The following is a 15843-nucleotide window of genomic DNA, read 5'->3' on the forward strand; positions in this document are numbered from 1 at the left end:
CTTCTTGCCTCCGTTTCAACTTCTTCGAGTTGATTCTTTGTAAAAAAAAAACCTGAGAGACGCAGAGCTAAAGAAATGAGCTCCCTTTCAAACATCCTGGGAAGGCATTCCAAAGCCAAAGGGCCATAACCAAAAAAGCCCTGTCTATTGTCCCCACCAATCAAATTTAAATCAATTGCGGGGCCATGAGTAGGGCTGGAGATGATAAGCAAACGGCTCTGACAGATTTGTATGGGTGAATGCAGTCTGACAGATGCCCCAGCCCCAGTAAGGATGATATCACTGAGCTTCATAATGATCTGGTTTGGGATAGAAATTGTATTGCATGACATGCTTGTAAAGCACATTAGTATTCCAAACCAGGCTATCCTTACCCCAGTAGTTCTTATCCAGCTCAAAGTCTAATCCAGACCAGAAAAGAACTCCCCCTCTCATTTACCTAGTGGTTGTGAGGGCAGAGTGGATGTCCCCCTTTCTCCCCTCTCCCAGTACTTGAAAGGCTGGGAAATATAATTTTTCTCAGAACCTATGGTGCCTAAGAAGTTATTGTAGCTAGATTTCAACTTCCAGTTGCCAAACGTGGAGGAAAAGAGAGAGGACAGAGGGGAAGGAAGAGAAAGTTAAACCTCTCTCCCATTGTCACCACTGCTGCAGAAGCAGCATCCACTACTCATATCATTGCTACAGCAAACAAGTAAGGATAACTCAGGATAACTAACCAATTATTTTGTTTGGGAGAGAAAATAGCTCAGGTTGCTGAGCTAAACTGAACATGGGAAGGGTTCACCCATCACTTCTCCTCCCTCCCCAGCCTAGAATCTTTTTGGGAGAAAAAAGGAAACAGTTGTGCAAGTTTGCAGCAAAAGCCACCTGTGAACAGCACCAACTGCCTAGCACCCATGTCATCATCAAAACACATATTTCTCCCCTCCCATTCCCAAAGCATTTTTGCCATTGTTTCTAAACTATTTCCAGCCTGCTGTGGTTGTATAATAATGCAAGGTTAATGATGATTGAGTATATTTGTGGTGCTTTAAAAATAAAAAGTAGGCAGCTCACCTGAAGCATGGGGGAGGGCAAAAGAGACAGCCGACCCAGCATTGGCCTTAATATACCTGTGTCATTAAAACTGAAAAGGCAGCCTTATATTGCCATTGGATAACATGTCGGAGCTAGGACCCTGGCAGCATCAGCTCTCAGCTGCAATGTCTCATAGTGACCATGGGGGGGGAGGGGTTTAGGGTCATGAATAAAGGTGCTGGACTCCTCCCCAATTTGTTCTTCCAGTCTTAGTCTCCATTTTGTCTCTCCAGAAATTTGTTTTGGTCTCGCTCTTCAGCCATGAGCTATAGCTGAAATTAAGCTGCAGGCCTTTTCTCATTTTTTTGTAACCTTTTCTTTAAATTAATCCTTGTAGTCCTTCAATACTAAAGAACTGTCTCAAGACCTCTTGCTTTGCTGCTTTCTCACCAAACTGGTTTTGCTTTGCTATTTGGGGACGGAACTGCCATTCTTCCCCTACAGAACATACTGTGGCTTGTTTGTAAATGCAACATCTGTTTTTCACTCTGAAAAGTCTGAATAACAACACTTAGTAGATTGGACTCACATGGTACATGGACTTCACACATACACTTCTCATAACAAAGCAAAAGATAATTTTCCCTTTTAAAACTACCATTTGCAGGCTGCTTTATGCGATGAGCTAAGTGAAACTTCTTTCATATTGTCTAAGATTAGTTCATGCGGTGACATTTTAAATTGCATTTGCTATCCATAATTTTGCTTTAGAAAATGCTGCAGATAGCAGACAAATGGCAGATTATGTAAATAACCATTTAAGCCCCCCCCTCCCTTCCTCATCCCCAACAGACGAACAGAAATTGCTTTATGGATTTTTTTTATCGCAAAATGTTTCTCTTGCCACATATTTACTGCAAGAAATATGTCAATACTTTAAAATATAAAGCTTTAAAGTAAAGAGCTACAACAAATAAACCACTTGGCCATGCACCAAGCATTCCTCCAAAAAGAAGGATGCAAGATTACAAAGGCACCATCTGCCAAGCATGATTGCAGCATCAAAAGCTGCAGGGGTAAAAAATGGTTATGTCTTAACTGAACTTACCAGCCAGCACATACTGAGATACATCAACTCTGTTGACTGTCAGGTCATTTGTGGCAATGGAACCTTTTATGGATATTCCACTTTGAACTTCATAAAATTCCTAGTTTGAGCTCTATATCATGCCGCATAGTAAGAAATCACTTCCTGTAAAGAGTCAAGACTGTGCCAGTGCACAATAAGCATCCACATTTAGTTGAAACTCTGCTATAAACTGTACCACATAATTGCTGACAATTACAGATGTGTTTCCAGTGGTGCTCTGATTAAAATCCTATTAGGGATGGTTGACCATCCCAACCTTAAATACATCTGCACTGACCTTATGCATGTTGAATCAGAAGTAGCCTTGCTAGGTTCAAGGAGGCTTACTCGCAAATAAATCTACATTGGACCGCATCCACGTCCCTAGGATTTCAGTGGCACCAACTTTCATCTAAACATAATAAGGCTCACAGCCTACATTTGATTTCAACGTTCATAACCAAGTCAGATTCTCTCTTTCAGGGGCTGTAGTGGAAAGGGAGAAAGATGTTCTGTCACTAGAACACAAAGATCAAAAAAGAAACAGACACAGGAGAGAGGAAAAGCGGAGGTACAACGAAAGTGATATGTTTCTAAATGATAATTAGTAGAGGATGGAAATCTGTACCTCAGTCAGGAGATATATTGATTGTACCGTGCCCTGGGAGCTTATGCAGTAGGGTGATTCGTACACTGAATGAATGAATGAATGCAAGTTTAGTACAGTGGGGCAGATTTCTCGAAGTCCCAGGGAATACAAGTAATTTCAAGTGGTTTAAATACATACAAGTGCTCTGCCCCCTTCCTTCTGACAAAGTGTTGTGACCCAGCCTCCTCTGATAATAAATGACCTCAAGCTAGGATAATCTTCCCAGGAGCTGTCAGAACTTCTGAATCGTCTAGGTTGGGGGTCTGCAATCTTTCAAAGAAGAGCCATCTTTTTTCTCTTTCTCTTTTACAAAATATTTTGAGAGCTGTTTCACACTCATACATGCATATAATGTACACATACACATCCCAATCAATGTTAATTGTGACTGATGTGTGTGTGTGTGAGAGAGAGAGAGAGAGAGAGAGAGAGAGAGAGAGAGAGAAATACCAGGAGGAATCAAATACAGCTCCCAATGGATTCTGTTTACTCAGAATATTATTTATAACAATATTCATGTCGTGTTGGCATTTCAGCCCCCTTTCAATGTGATCTTTCCAATGGACATCTTTAAAGAGTTTCTTAATGTTTGGTGAATATGCTATGATTTCATTTTCAAGCAGGACTCAAGACTCATAATTTTCAGATGGTTCCTTAGTTTGGCTTGGTATTTAAATGAAATTTATGTTAGAAAATACTCGCTCACAAAAATATGTTGACTTGAAGGCCGAGAGAAGCCCAAAAGCATATTTCTTCAAATCTGTTTGCTTCCAGTGGATAATTCCAAACGTCAAATGTTATTTGTTCTTGTTTTTTGAGATTACCCATTTCAGACCATTGGTGTTATAGTATTATAGTATAGTATATAGTAAGGACTATGTATTTACTGTGATTCATATTAAACGAAGAGGTACAGGCCCCTATTCTAGATTCAGAATGGAACATTAGTAGAGCAATGAGAGCAACCTGAAAGCATCTTCACTGTGATTAATCCAAATAAACATTTTCTTTTTTTTCTTTTTTCAAAAAGGTATGAGGGGAAAGGCAGTTTATATAGGAACATAGGAAGCTGCCATGTAGCGGGTACATAAGGGCATAGGAAGCTGCCATATACCAAGTGAGACCATTGGTCCATCTAGCTCAGTCTACGCAGTTTACGCAGACTGGCAGCAGCTTCTCCAAGGTTGCAGGCAGGAGTCTCTCTCAGCCCTATTTGGGAGATTCCAGGGACGGAATTTGGAAGCTTCTGCATCCAAGCAGAAGCTCTTCTCAGAACAGCCCCATCTTCCAATGCTCACATGTAGTCTCCCATTGAAATGCAACCAGGGTGGACCCTGCTTAGCAAAAGGACAAGTCATGCTTGTTACCACAAGACCAAAAGACCAGCTCTCCTCCCAAGAGGAGGAGTCATTTAAATCTGTCATTTAAATTCCAAAAGCAGAACCCCTGCCCGACAGACTGAAGTGGTACAGTCCACTTTACCACTTTGGATTCTACCACCTCATTCTGCTTCATGTGCAGATCCAGCCTCAGTTCAGGACCCTGGCAGGTTAAAACAAATTAGACCAGGGTACTGCCCCCCACACATGGAGAGTTAAGATAAGAAGGGTTGGGCAGACTTAATGCTTGCAGGAGCTGCTGCTGCTTCCTTCCTTCCTTCCTTCCTTTCTTTTTGGCTAGAGCCTTTGAAGCTATTGGCACAAAATAGCAGCTTTGGGAGGTGGCACTAGTTACAAAATGGCAGGTTGGTGGGCCAGACCGAGTAGCAAAATGGCAGCTTGTGCAAAGATTTGCATCTACTAAATTAAGGGATTTTAACCTCTAAATCCCTGAATTTCAGGAGAATTGTGCTGCAGGACAAGAGGGGGACAAGGCAGTCTGCTTAGTGGAGGAAGGAAACAGATAAATGAATGAGAGAGGAAGTAAAATAACTGAGCGTTCTTTGAGATTAAAAAGGGCACAGCCATGCCTCCACAATGCCAGCCAATCAGATTCGCAGTGTTGGTTGGAACAGAGGGAAGCCCAAACACCTGAAGAGCTACTGCAGAAATTTTGGGAACTACCAGTAGTGCCAGGGGCGTAACGAGGCTGGAGTGGGCCCAGAGACAAAATTTTAAAATGGGCCCTTCACTGATACACACACACTCACTTCACATGTGACTTGCCTCTGGGGGGCCCCTCGAGGCGTGGGGGGCCCCAGGCAGCCGCCTCCCCTTGCCTAGTGGTAGTTACGCCCCTGAATAGTGCCCAAACTGCCTGAAGATACTGTACTGATGTGTACATCAGTACAGTATCTTCAGGCAGTTTGGGCACTACCCATATGCATTGAACACAAACCCCTGTACTGCTGTATGTGCATTGGACACAATGGGCTGGTTTGGACAATGCTCCATCCCCCGTTCACTGAACTGACCCATGCAATTAAAACGGGAGCACATCAGTTGAGTGCATGTCCTTGTGTCTTCCCAACATGTCCTGTCATCCTCTTAATGTATACCTTTATTTGATGGCGGGGGCAGTTCATTTGACACTGGGAAACTATAAAGGAGTAAATTTAAACTAGTAAACTGGCCCTTTAGGTTCAATGCACATACAGAAGACTGCATGAAAAGTCATTCACACAAAAACATGTCCATATATTTAGACACATGCACATATGTCCAGCATAATATCTGAATAAGGCTTTAGATTCACTTTCCAATCTACATGTCAAATCCTAGTTTAAATTACTAAATCATGCACACACCTATGAGACAAAGGAACATGCCGGCAGGACATCGGGATGTGTGTGCTCTCAGCATGTTCCCATTTTAATCATGTGAGTCTTTTCAAAGGCAGGGGGGAGCATCCCACCAAACTCAAAGTGTGAATAATTTAACTTGAATATGAATCTGTACCTGTGTACATTGATTGTATTATATTGAACATAATGCGTGAATACGGCTTAAAAGTATGGCAGGAGGGTAAACTGTATATGGTATAAATGGCTAATGTTTACATCGGAAAAACCATAGGGGGAGTCATGTTTCATTTGAGCTGGAATGCTCTGCAACTGAGCCCTGCCTCTTCTAAACGTCAAGTAAATGATTGAATGAATCAAACCTGCACATTTGCTTGGGTGGGCAAAATCTGTAATGGAGTGGGGCTGGCAATTGGCTCGGTGAACCAGACAGAGCCAAATACAGAAGGGTTCTTCCAGATGGCAAGGTATCTGAGTGTCAGTCCTGTTGGTTCAATATTCCTGGCACCTACTAGTCACATGGAGCTGTGCCAATCCCCATGTTGATGCCTACTAGTCCAAATGGCAGATGGGGGACTAGCAGGACTGGCACAGTCAACAGCTGTTGAGCAGATCACAAAAACAAAAACAAGCCCCTCATCACTAGACTGGCGCTTATTATTGCAATATCTTCTTCACCGTTTTCAGTGCCACTCCCTGGACAAGGACAAATGCATTGTAAGAAATTTCTCAAGAATAAAGAGAGAGCATTAGGTAAGCTGAGAGGAATTGGAAAGAGGCAGTGTGGTGTAGTGGTTGGAAAGTTAGAGTAGGACTGAAGCTGGGTTCAAATCCCCACTCCATCATGAAGCTCCCCCAGTGATCTTGGGCCAGTTACTTAGTGCTCAGCCTAACCAGTCTCAAAGGACTGTTATAAAGATAAAATGGGGATAAAGTGTGCCGTCAAGTTGATTTCGACTCCTGGCACCCACAGCGCTCTGTGGTTGTCTTAACAGGAAGGGTTTACCATTGCCTCCTCCCGTTCAGTATGAGATGATGCCTTTCAGCATCTTCCTATATTGTTGCCGCCTGATATAGTAGCAGCGGGGATTTGAACCGGCAACCTTCTGCTTGTTAGTCAAGCATTTCCTCGCTGCGCCATTAGGTGGGAGGGAGCTGTATATGCTGCCCTGAGCATCTTGTGTAGAATATAAATTTATAGCAAAATTGAAGGGATCTTGGTGGATGGAGGGATTGGGTCTTGGGGTTAAAACTGAGAGTTTTGATTTTGTTGCAAACCTCTGCAGCCCCTGCTGCAAGTCACTGAGGTCGTGCACATGACCATGAGAGGGGCAGGGAAGGTGGGCAAGGGGAAGGCAGGGGATTATCCTACCCTCCCCCCAGATGATCAGTACCCTCTTTGGCATGGGGCTGCACACCCACACAAGGTGGACACCCACACACTCGGAGCAGCGCAGATCGCGGGAGGCCAGGAAAATGAGTCCTGGTATTCAGAGATATCCCTGAATGCACCACACAATCAGTGCAGTGCGTTCAGGGATTCTCCCTCGAGACAGGCACTCTAGGCGCCCAGCTCTGTTTATGCCCAGAAAAGGACACACTCATGTCATTAAACTCAGGTAGAAGCCCAGGTTAAAAAAAACTCAGGCTAGCGGGATGGCAGCGCCCGGATTGACTTTGATCCCTGCGCTGCATATGTACAGCCCTACTCAGGTCAGGCTGCCCTAACCTAGGTAGGGCTGCTCATGTTCACAGCCTCATTATCCCTCAACCTTAGTCCTGTAATATAAGGATAATAGTAGTGGCCTGCCTTATAAAGGCACTCAAAGGTTTACTAAGATAAAGTGAAATGCTTTTGAGCACTGAGGGAAGCACTAGATAAGTGATTGGTATTTAATAATAATAATAATAATAATAATAATAATAATAATAATAATAATTCGATTTCTATACTGCCCTTCCAAAAATGGCTCAGGGCGGTTTACATAGAGAAATAATAAATAAATAAGATGGATCCCTGTCCCCAAAGGGCTCACAATCTAAAAGAAACATAAGATACACACCAGCAACGGTCACTGGAAGTACTGTGCTGGGGGTGGACAGGGCCAGTTACTCTCCCCCTGCTAAATAAAGAGAATCACCACGGTAAAAGGTGCCTCTTTGCCAAGTTAGCAGGGTCTAATGATGGCCCATTTATTCCAGTCTTTAGAAGACAGTTAACCAAGGCTGCAATCCTAAACACATTTACTTGGAAGTAAGCCCCACTGAACTTACTTTTGAGTAAATGTGCAATGATTGTCTCTTTTAAAGGAATCCACCGTGGTCAAAAAAGCACTACATTGCTATTGATTGATTGATTTGATTTGATTTCTATACCGCCCTTCCAAAAATGGCTCAGGGCAGTTTACACAGAGAAATAATAAATAAGTAAGATGGCTCCCTGTCCCCAATGGGCTCGCAATCTAAAATGAAACATAAGAGAGACACCAGCAACAGCTACTGGAGGGATACTGTGCTGGGGCTGGATAGGGCCAGTTGCTCTCCCCCTGCTAAATGAAGAGAATCACCACATGCTTCTTTTAGTTACCCCCCCCCCCCATTGCTGCCTTTACTATTAGGAATCGGATTAGGGATGCCCTTTACTCGTAAAGGGGGGCCAGCTCGAGTATACTTGTAAAGGGGAATCCTTGAGGATTCCCCTTTACAAGTATACTCGAGCTGGCCTGTGAACTGGCTTGGCCCAGTTCGGGGGAAGCCAAGTCGGTCCAGGTCGGTTCAAATCTGGTCCAGATTCGAACTGAGCTGGCAAAACAGCTGATTCTCACACCCTTAGCTGAGACTCAATCCAGACAAAACAGAAGTACTGTTGGTTAGTGGTTCCTCTTGTTGGAAGTTAAAGGACTTTGCGCTGTCTCTTTGCCTCAGACAGTGGAGGACAGACTAGTAAGTCAGAGGGCTAGAGAGTCAAGACATTGGTCATCCCTTCTCCACTGCTCTGATGCTATCCCTTTGAAATGTAGATTGCTACTCTAAGGGAATTCAACTTCCTTCTTCCTCTCTCTCTTCCTACCTGCCCGCCTACCTTGCAACATGGCAAGTCTCTCTCCCTGCACCATATGTGCAGAGAAGATGCAGAATCCATCTGCACCCAGCTAGATAGATAGATTAGAGATCCTAACTCCTCACTTTCCTATCTAGAATGGAGTTCCTTAATAAATGCCTTTTATATTGATTTGAAACTTTGAATTGGCTCCAAGTTACTTTACTCTCAGCACACACGCATGCCTAACTAAACTACCGCTGTGTTGTGCCTCTGTGCACTCTGCTATAATGAGAAAGGGATTCTCTCACCACAGAGAATTTCCAACACTTCTACTCAGGTAAATGGTGTTCAGCCTGTTCTAGATGGGGTTGCACTCCCCCTGAAGGACCAGATTTGCATTCTGGGGGTGCTCATCTATTCAGCATTGTTGCTAGAGGCTCAGTTGACCTCTGTGGCTCGAAGCACCTTTTTTCAGCTTTGGCTGATACACAAACTGTGAACATACCTGGATAGAGATAGCTTGGTCACTCATGCTCTGGTAACCTCTCACTTAGATTACTGCAATGTGGTATATGTGGGGCTGCCTTTTAAAAGGGTCCAGAAACTGCAGTTGGTACAAAGTAGGGCTGCAAGATTATTAATTGGGACTGGGCAAGTTGATTATATTATACCAGTGTTTTGTCAGCTGTGCTGACTCCCAGTCTGTTTCTGGGCCCAATGCTAAGTGCTGCTTTTAACCTTTAAAGTCCTAAATGGCTTGGGAACAAGTTACCTGAGAGAGCACCTTGCCCCATAAGCTCCAACTCAGACCGTAAGATCTTCTTCAGAGGCCCTGTTCCAGGTGCCCCTGCCCAACAAGGTGAGGAGGGTCTCACGTAGGGAGAGGGCCTTTTTGGTGGTTGCACCCTGTTTATGGAACAGCTCTCCAGTGAGGTTCGCCTGGCACCATCACTTTGTTCTTTTAGATGCAGGTGAAGAACTTTCTGTTCACTCAGGCTTTAAAAATTGATTTTTACAATTGGTTTTTTAAAAAAATAAGTTTTTAAATTGTTTTGTTTTGCATTTTTTTAGGCATGTTGTGATTTGATGTTTGATGTTTTAATGTTGTGTTGTGAGCCGCTCAGAGAACAATCTAACAATTTATTATTTTACATTTATATCCCGCTCTTCCTCCAAGGAGCCCAGAGCAGTGTACTACATACTTGAGTTTCTCTTTCACAACAACCCTGTGAAGTAGGTTAGGCTGAGAAAGAAGTGACTGGCCCAGAGTCACCCAGCTAGTTTCATGGCTGAATGGGGATTTGAACTTGGGTCTCCTCGGTCGTAGTCCAGCATTTATGTTACACACACATTCATGTAAGGAATACATTTTTAACACCCTCTTTCCTTTTTTAGAAGCAAAAAGCAGCGGGGGGGGGCAATTTTGAGCAGAGAAGAATTGTGGAGGGAGGAGATGCTTAACACTTTGCCTGCCTTAAACTGCTGTTCCCTATGTGGGATTCTACTTGTGTGTTCAAGAGCAAATGCATGCATATCTAAACCCCTAGTGACAGAGAAGCAGCTTCAGCAATGTTGAGCAGGAAAATGGCTGGTGGGGAAGGTTTAAGTACCTTCCCCTCTGTGCTGATACTTCTGTGCTCAAAATAATCTCTTGAATCGGTTTTTCATTTTTAAAGGTAATTGGAGCTTCCTTAAACATTGTGTGTGTGTCAGGGGCGTAACTATGATAGGGCAAGGGGAGACAGTTGTCTGGGGGCCCACTGCCTTGAGGGGCCCCCCAGAGGCAAGTCACATGACTGACTCCCCCAGCCGTGCACCCACCCGAGTTTCCCTCAGTTGTATTCATCCTCCGAAATTGATGTGAGTGTTAAGACCTGGAGCTACCAGAACAGCATGTCTTTCTCTAGTACCATTAAATGACTTGCATCGTCCACAATTTACAAAACCTTAAAAAAAATAATTTAGGATGATGTTCTATTGTGGCACATAGGAGATATATATATAAATTTTACTCTGCTTTTGGTTACCACTATTCAGCCTCATTTACAATTTCTTTACTTCATGAGCTGAGCTTCAGTGACAGGGGGCCCATTTTAAAATCTTGTCTCTGGGCCCACTCCAACCTTGCTACACCCCGTGTGTGTGTGTATACACAGACACATCTAATCTCATGCGTGGCAGCTCACGTGAGAGTTTGTGAGCATCTGCCCGGATAGCGACGGGGAAGGAGGAGAAAATGGTGGCGGTGGCAGCTGGCCAGCCTGTTGGCTGGTGGCCAAAGAAAATGGTGGCAAATGGTGGTGGGTGGCCAGGCAGCCAAAGAAAATGGCGGCAGCAGGCAGGTGGGCAGAAAGAAGACAGTGGCAGCGGGTGGGGGCAGGTGGGGGGAAGAAGACAGCAGGCGGGAGAAGAAGACGGCTGGCAGGTGGGTGGGGAAGAAGGGGGCAGGTGGGGGAAGAAGGCAGCAAGTGGGCAGGCAAAAAAGAGGCAGTGGGGGTGGGAGAAGAAAGCAGCGGCGGGTGAACTAGAGGCACAGATGTGCCCGGCCCAGCTAGTATATATATAATCTCTCCACAAACACACACAGTCACATATACCTTAAGTGATTATCTTTTACAGGAGTTTTCCCAGACAGCAGGCTTTACTGTGGGTTTTTTGCACTGTGAGTTCAAAGTTGCCCCCCAAAACTGATGCAAAAAGTAGATTTATTTATTTTTAACCCTGGATATAAGTCAGGCTGCACTCTAATGCCCAATGAAAAACCCAAATTGTGTGCGGAGTGTTTCCTGATTGTTCACAGGGACTCTGGTTGATATGTGAACACATAGGCACTCTTACCCCTGGACTTCTGGGCTGAAGTGCAGGGGCTCCACACACCCTGGCAGCCTACAAATCCTTTTTAGTCTGTCTTGGGTGGTGTGGTTTGTGCCCTCAAGAACCTACTTGTTAAAAAATGATGCTTAACTTGCAGCGGGAGGATGGGGGCCTCCAAAGGCCTTTAGGTCCAGTCTCCAAAATTACCTGCGTTCAACTCTGTGTGAACACACACCTTTTAGGCGCAAACTAAAAGCTGGGTGTGAAAAGCGTCCTTGCAAGATATAGCAATTTTAAGTCAGAGACATATTTTACTAAGATTTTGCAACATTTTGTTTGGAAAGCTATTCATTTGTATATGTAGTTTAGGAAACAGATCTGAATAAACTTACTTTGTATATCTAAGGACAGATGCAAAACCGCAAAGTAACTTAAATCAAGCATAACAGATCTAAGGACAACAATTTTGTCAATACGTGCACAGGCCAATTATGAGGTCACAGTGTTCTGTTATTTGAAAATGAATTTGATTTAGACTGCAGAGCTGTAAACCATGAATATTCATTCAGGATGGGATTGATTAAAAGAGAAAGTGTACTTGTGGAAGGAACATGGCAGCAAGGGTCAGTCTCAATAGCATTCCATTCTGTTTGTGATCCATTAAAATAAAGCTGTGGATGGAACATTATCCTAGTTAGAATCGAGAAGCACTTTCTAAAAATTGCACAAAAAGCTTCTTGCCAGAAAACTTGGATTACATTAATTAGGATGTCTCATTTTGGAAAGACAGTGCAACAATATGTGCTTATAGAAGTAGTTTGTGTTCTAAAAGTTTGATAGCACCCAAATTCACTAAGACCACTTTCAAGTCTCCAAGTGGCTTGCATTAAATTATACAAATTGTAGGTGCCTATCAAGGATGGCAGAGGAAACCACGGAAAAGAATCCCCTCTCCTTGACCTCCAAAGGACCCACTTTGCCCACTGGGAAGACAATATAATCAATCTTTAAATCCATGTTTTCCTAATACAATGAATCTTTGTACTGAAAGGGCTTAAATAGCTCCATGAATTTACATAATCTATATTATTGGGGGGTGTCCCTCCCCCACAAAATGAAATTATAGTTTCTTCAAGGAGGAAGAGATGTAAAAATGGTTAAGGGAGATCATGATCAGGAAGCATATAGGTTCTCTCTGCAGCTCTGAGGCTCTTTTACCACCCTCTTATCTGCCAGGAAAAACAAAAGGCATCTATCAATACAAACTTCCTGGAAGACTTCCATTTTGGGCCACTTACTGATTCTGAGCAGACCATTTCCACCTCAAAATCTGCCTGGCAATTCAAATTTCTCCAGGTTGCATACTGGTTCTTTCAGAGATTAGTTCCATGCAGTTACCTCTATTATCTTGTGTATAAATGTTGCTTGGAATGGTGGAACGAAGTCTGTTGCTATTACCAGTCACTCATTTCCTATATCTAGTAAGTTCTTTCTAAACAGAACTGGCAAGGCAGTATTAATTATTTTTTATTATTTCTTGTTTACACAGTCAGACAGGTGTTATTGACTGGTTTGTTTTATCCAGACATCGAGTCCTTCCCAAGGACCTGGGATGGCTGAATTTTATTGTCAGTTGTTATAGATATCATCGCAGAATATAGGCTGTTCCCAGTAAAGCAGCTTTTTGTAATTGGCTGATGGTGATTTCTGGGGCCCCTATGGTGTTGAGGTGCTCTTCAAGGTCTTTTGGGACTGCACCCAGTGCGCCAATTACCACTGGGATTATTTTGGTCTTCTTCTGCCACAGCCTTTCAATTTCAATTTGTAGATCTTTGTATTTGGTGATTTTTTCTATTTCTTTTTCTTCTATTCTGCTATCCCCTGGTATTGCTATGTCGATTATTTTGACTTGTTTTTCTTTCTTCTTGACTACAGTTATATCTGGTGTATTGTGTGGCAGATGTTTGTCTGTTTGTAGTCGGAAGTCCCATAATATTTTTACATCTTCATTTTCTTCAACTTTTTCAATTTTATGGTCCCACCAATTCTTGGCTACAGGTAGCTTGTATTTTTTGCAGATGTCCCAGTGTATCATCCCTGCTACCTTGTCATGCCTTTGTTTGTAGTCAGTCTGTGCGATCTTCTTACAACAGCTGATCAGGTGGTCCACTGTTTCATCTGCTTCTTTACAAAGGTGGCACTTGCTGTTGGTTGTGGATTTTTCTACTTTTGCTCTTACTGCATTTGTTCTTAGTGCCTGTTCTTGTGCAGCCAGTATTAAACCCTCTGTTTCTTTCTTCAAGTTGCCATTCTTAAGCCATTGCCAGGTCTTGGTGATGTCTGATTTTCCACTTATATTGTGCAAATTTTGACCATGCAGGGGCTTATTTCTCCATTTTTCTGCTCGGTTCTTGACTTGTTCTTTCTTGTAGGCCTGCTTTGTTTCATTGGTGTTGAATAGTTTCTCGTTCTTGACCATTTGAAGTGCATCTTCCTCACTGTCCTTTATATATTCTTCAAGGCCTCTTTTCTCCTCCTCCACTGTTTGATGGACTTGCAAGCATTCCTCTTCCACCTGAGCTGCGAGGGAGGTAGAGCCTATCTACATCACTGCGGGGGTGCAGAGCATGATTGATGATCATGATTTTCCTGGTCTTACAATCTAGCGTCTCTAGCTCTGCCAGGGTCCAGTCTATTATTCCTGCAGTGTATCTAATAACAGGTATAGCCCAGGTGTTTATGGCTTGTATGGTGTTCCCGCCATTGAGTTTGGACTTGAGGATTTTTCTAACTCTCCTGAGGTATTCACTTCCAATTTTTCTTTTAACTTCAGTGTGTGTGATGTTATCAGCCTGGAGAATGCCCAAGTATTTGTAAGGTTCTTTTTCTTCCAGGTTCTTGATCTTGCTTCCATTGGGCAGTTCTATTCCTTCTGTTTTTCTTATTTTTCCTCTTTTCATTATTAATGCAGCACACTTGTCTAGTCCAAACTCCATTGCTATATCGCTACTGAATATACGGACAGTGTTTAGCAGTGATTCGATTTCTGACTGGGACTTTCCATACAACTTCAGATCGTCCATGTACAGCAGATGGTTGATTTTACTGGATGTTTTAGATGTTTGGTATCCGAGGCTTGTTTTGTTTAGTATTTGTGAAAGTGGGGTCATGGCGATTACAAACCATAGAGGGAATAGTGAGTCCCCTTGGAAAATGCCTCTTCTAATGCTAACCTGTCCAAGTGCCTTGCCATTTATTGTTAACTGTGTACTCCACATGCTCATTGCTTTTTAAATAAATATCTGAATGTTTTTGCTGACACCAGTTGTTTCTAAACATTTTAGTATCCATGTGTGAGGCAATGAATCGAAGGCTTTCTTGTAGTCAATCCATGCAACACTTAGATTTGTTTTTCTTCTCTTGCAATTTTCTAAAATCATTTTGTCAATCAGCAGCTGGTCTTTTGTGCCTCTGGTGTTCGGGCAATTTCCTTTCTGTTCAACTGGAAGCTGTTTGTTAGTTAATAAGTGTTGCATCACTTCATCTGCTATTATTCCAGTTAATAATTTGAACATGGTTGGCAGGCAGGTTATCGGTCTATAATTACTTGGAAGTGCACCTTTTGCTGGGTCTTTCATTATGAGATGAGTTTTCCCAGTTGTTAGCCATTGTTCAATATCACCGCCTTTCATAATGTGATTGAACTGTTTTGATAGTTGTTGATGAAGGCTTGTTAGGTGTTTAAGCCAAAAGCCATGCAGTTCATCGTCGCCTGGCGCAGTCCAATTTTTAATTTTCTTTGCTCTTTCACTTATTAATTCTGGTGTTATTATTAGATCTTGCATTTGTTGGTTGCATTTTTTGACCTCTTTAATCCAGCCTGCTTTTTTATTATAATCTATTGGATTGTCCCATAATTTCCCCCAGAATTGCACTGTTTCTTCTTTATTTGGTGTTTCTAGGTTTCTTGCAGTTTCTCCTTCTATGCTTTGGTAGAAACGTCTCTGATTCGACTGGAATTGGAGATTCTGCCTGTGTTGTGTAATTCTGGCTTCATATCTGCTAATCTTCTTTGACACTGCTGTTATTTGCTGCTTTATTATTTCCAGGACTTCTCTAATTTTCCTTGAATCTAGGTGGTGTTTTTGGATCAGATACTGTTTGGTGTTTTCATTCTTCAGCTTCTTGTCTTTCAAATCTTTCAATTTACTAGCATCTGATCTAAGCCTGGAGATTTTATTTTCTAATCTAATCTTCCATTTAGGTGATGTACTGCTTTCTTTTTTGACAGGTCCACTGATCTTATATCCGAGCTCTTGTGTTGTTATTGTTGCTGCACTGTACATTAGTTGGTTTGTTTCTTGCAAATTATTGGTTGTTATTTCTGCAAGTGCAGCATTGACATCTTTTAATGCCTGAGCAAGTTATTTTTTTGGCAACTGTTTTTA

General features: G+C 42.7%; 1 long non-coding RNA gene across 1 annotated transcript in view; it reads left to right on the forward strand.

Moving 5' to 3' along the window:
• Window positions 1-2702: 2702 nt before the first annotated feature.
• Window positions 2703-15843, forward strand: part of LOC128325883 (uncharacterized) — a 48481-nt gene continuing 35340 nt past the window's right edge. Inside the window, exon 1 of the long non-coding RNA XR_008307705.1 lies at window positions 2703-2720. This is a non-coding gene — a long non-coding RNA (uncharacterized LOC128325883). The remainder of the gene's footprint in view (window positions 2721-15843) is intronic.

Source organism: Hemicordylus capensis, chromosome 5 (genome assembly GCF_027244095.1).
Source record: "Hemicordylus capensis ecotype Gifberg chromosome 5, rHemCap1.1.pri, whole genome shotgun sequence".
NCBI lineage: Eukaryota > Metazoa > Chordata > Lepidosauria > Squamata > Cordylidae > Hemicordylus > Hemicordylus capensis.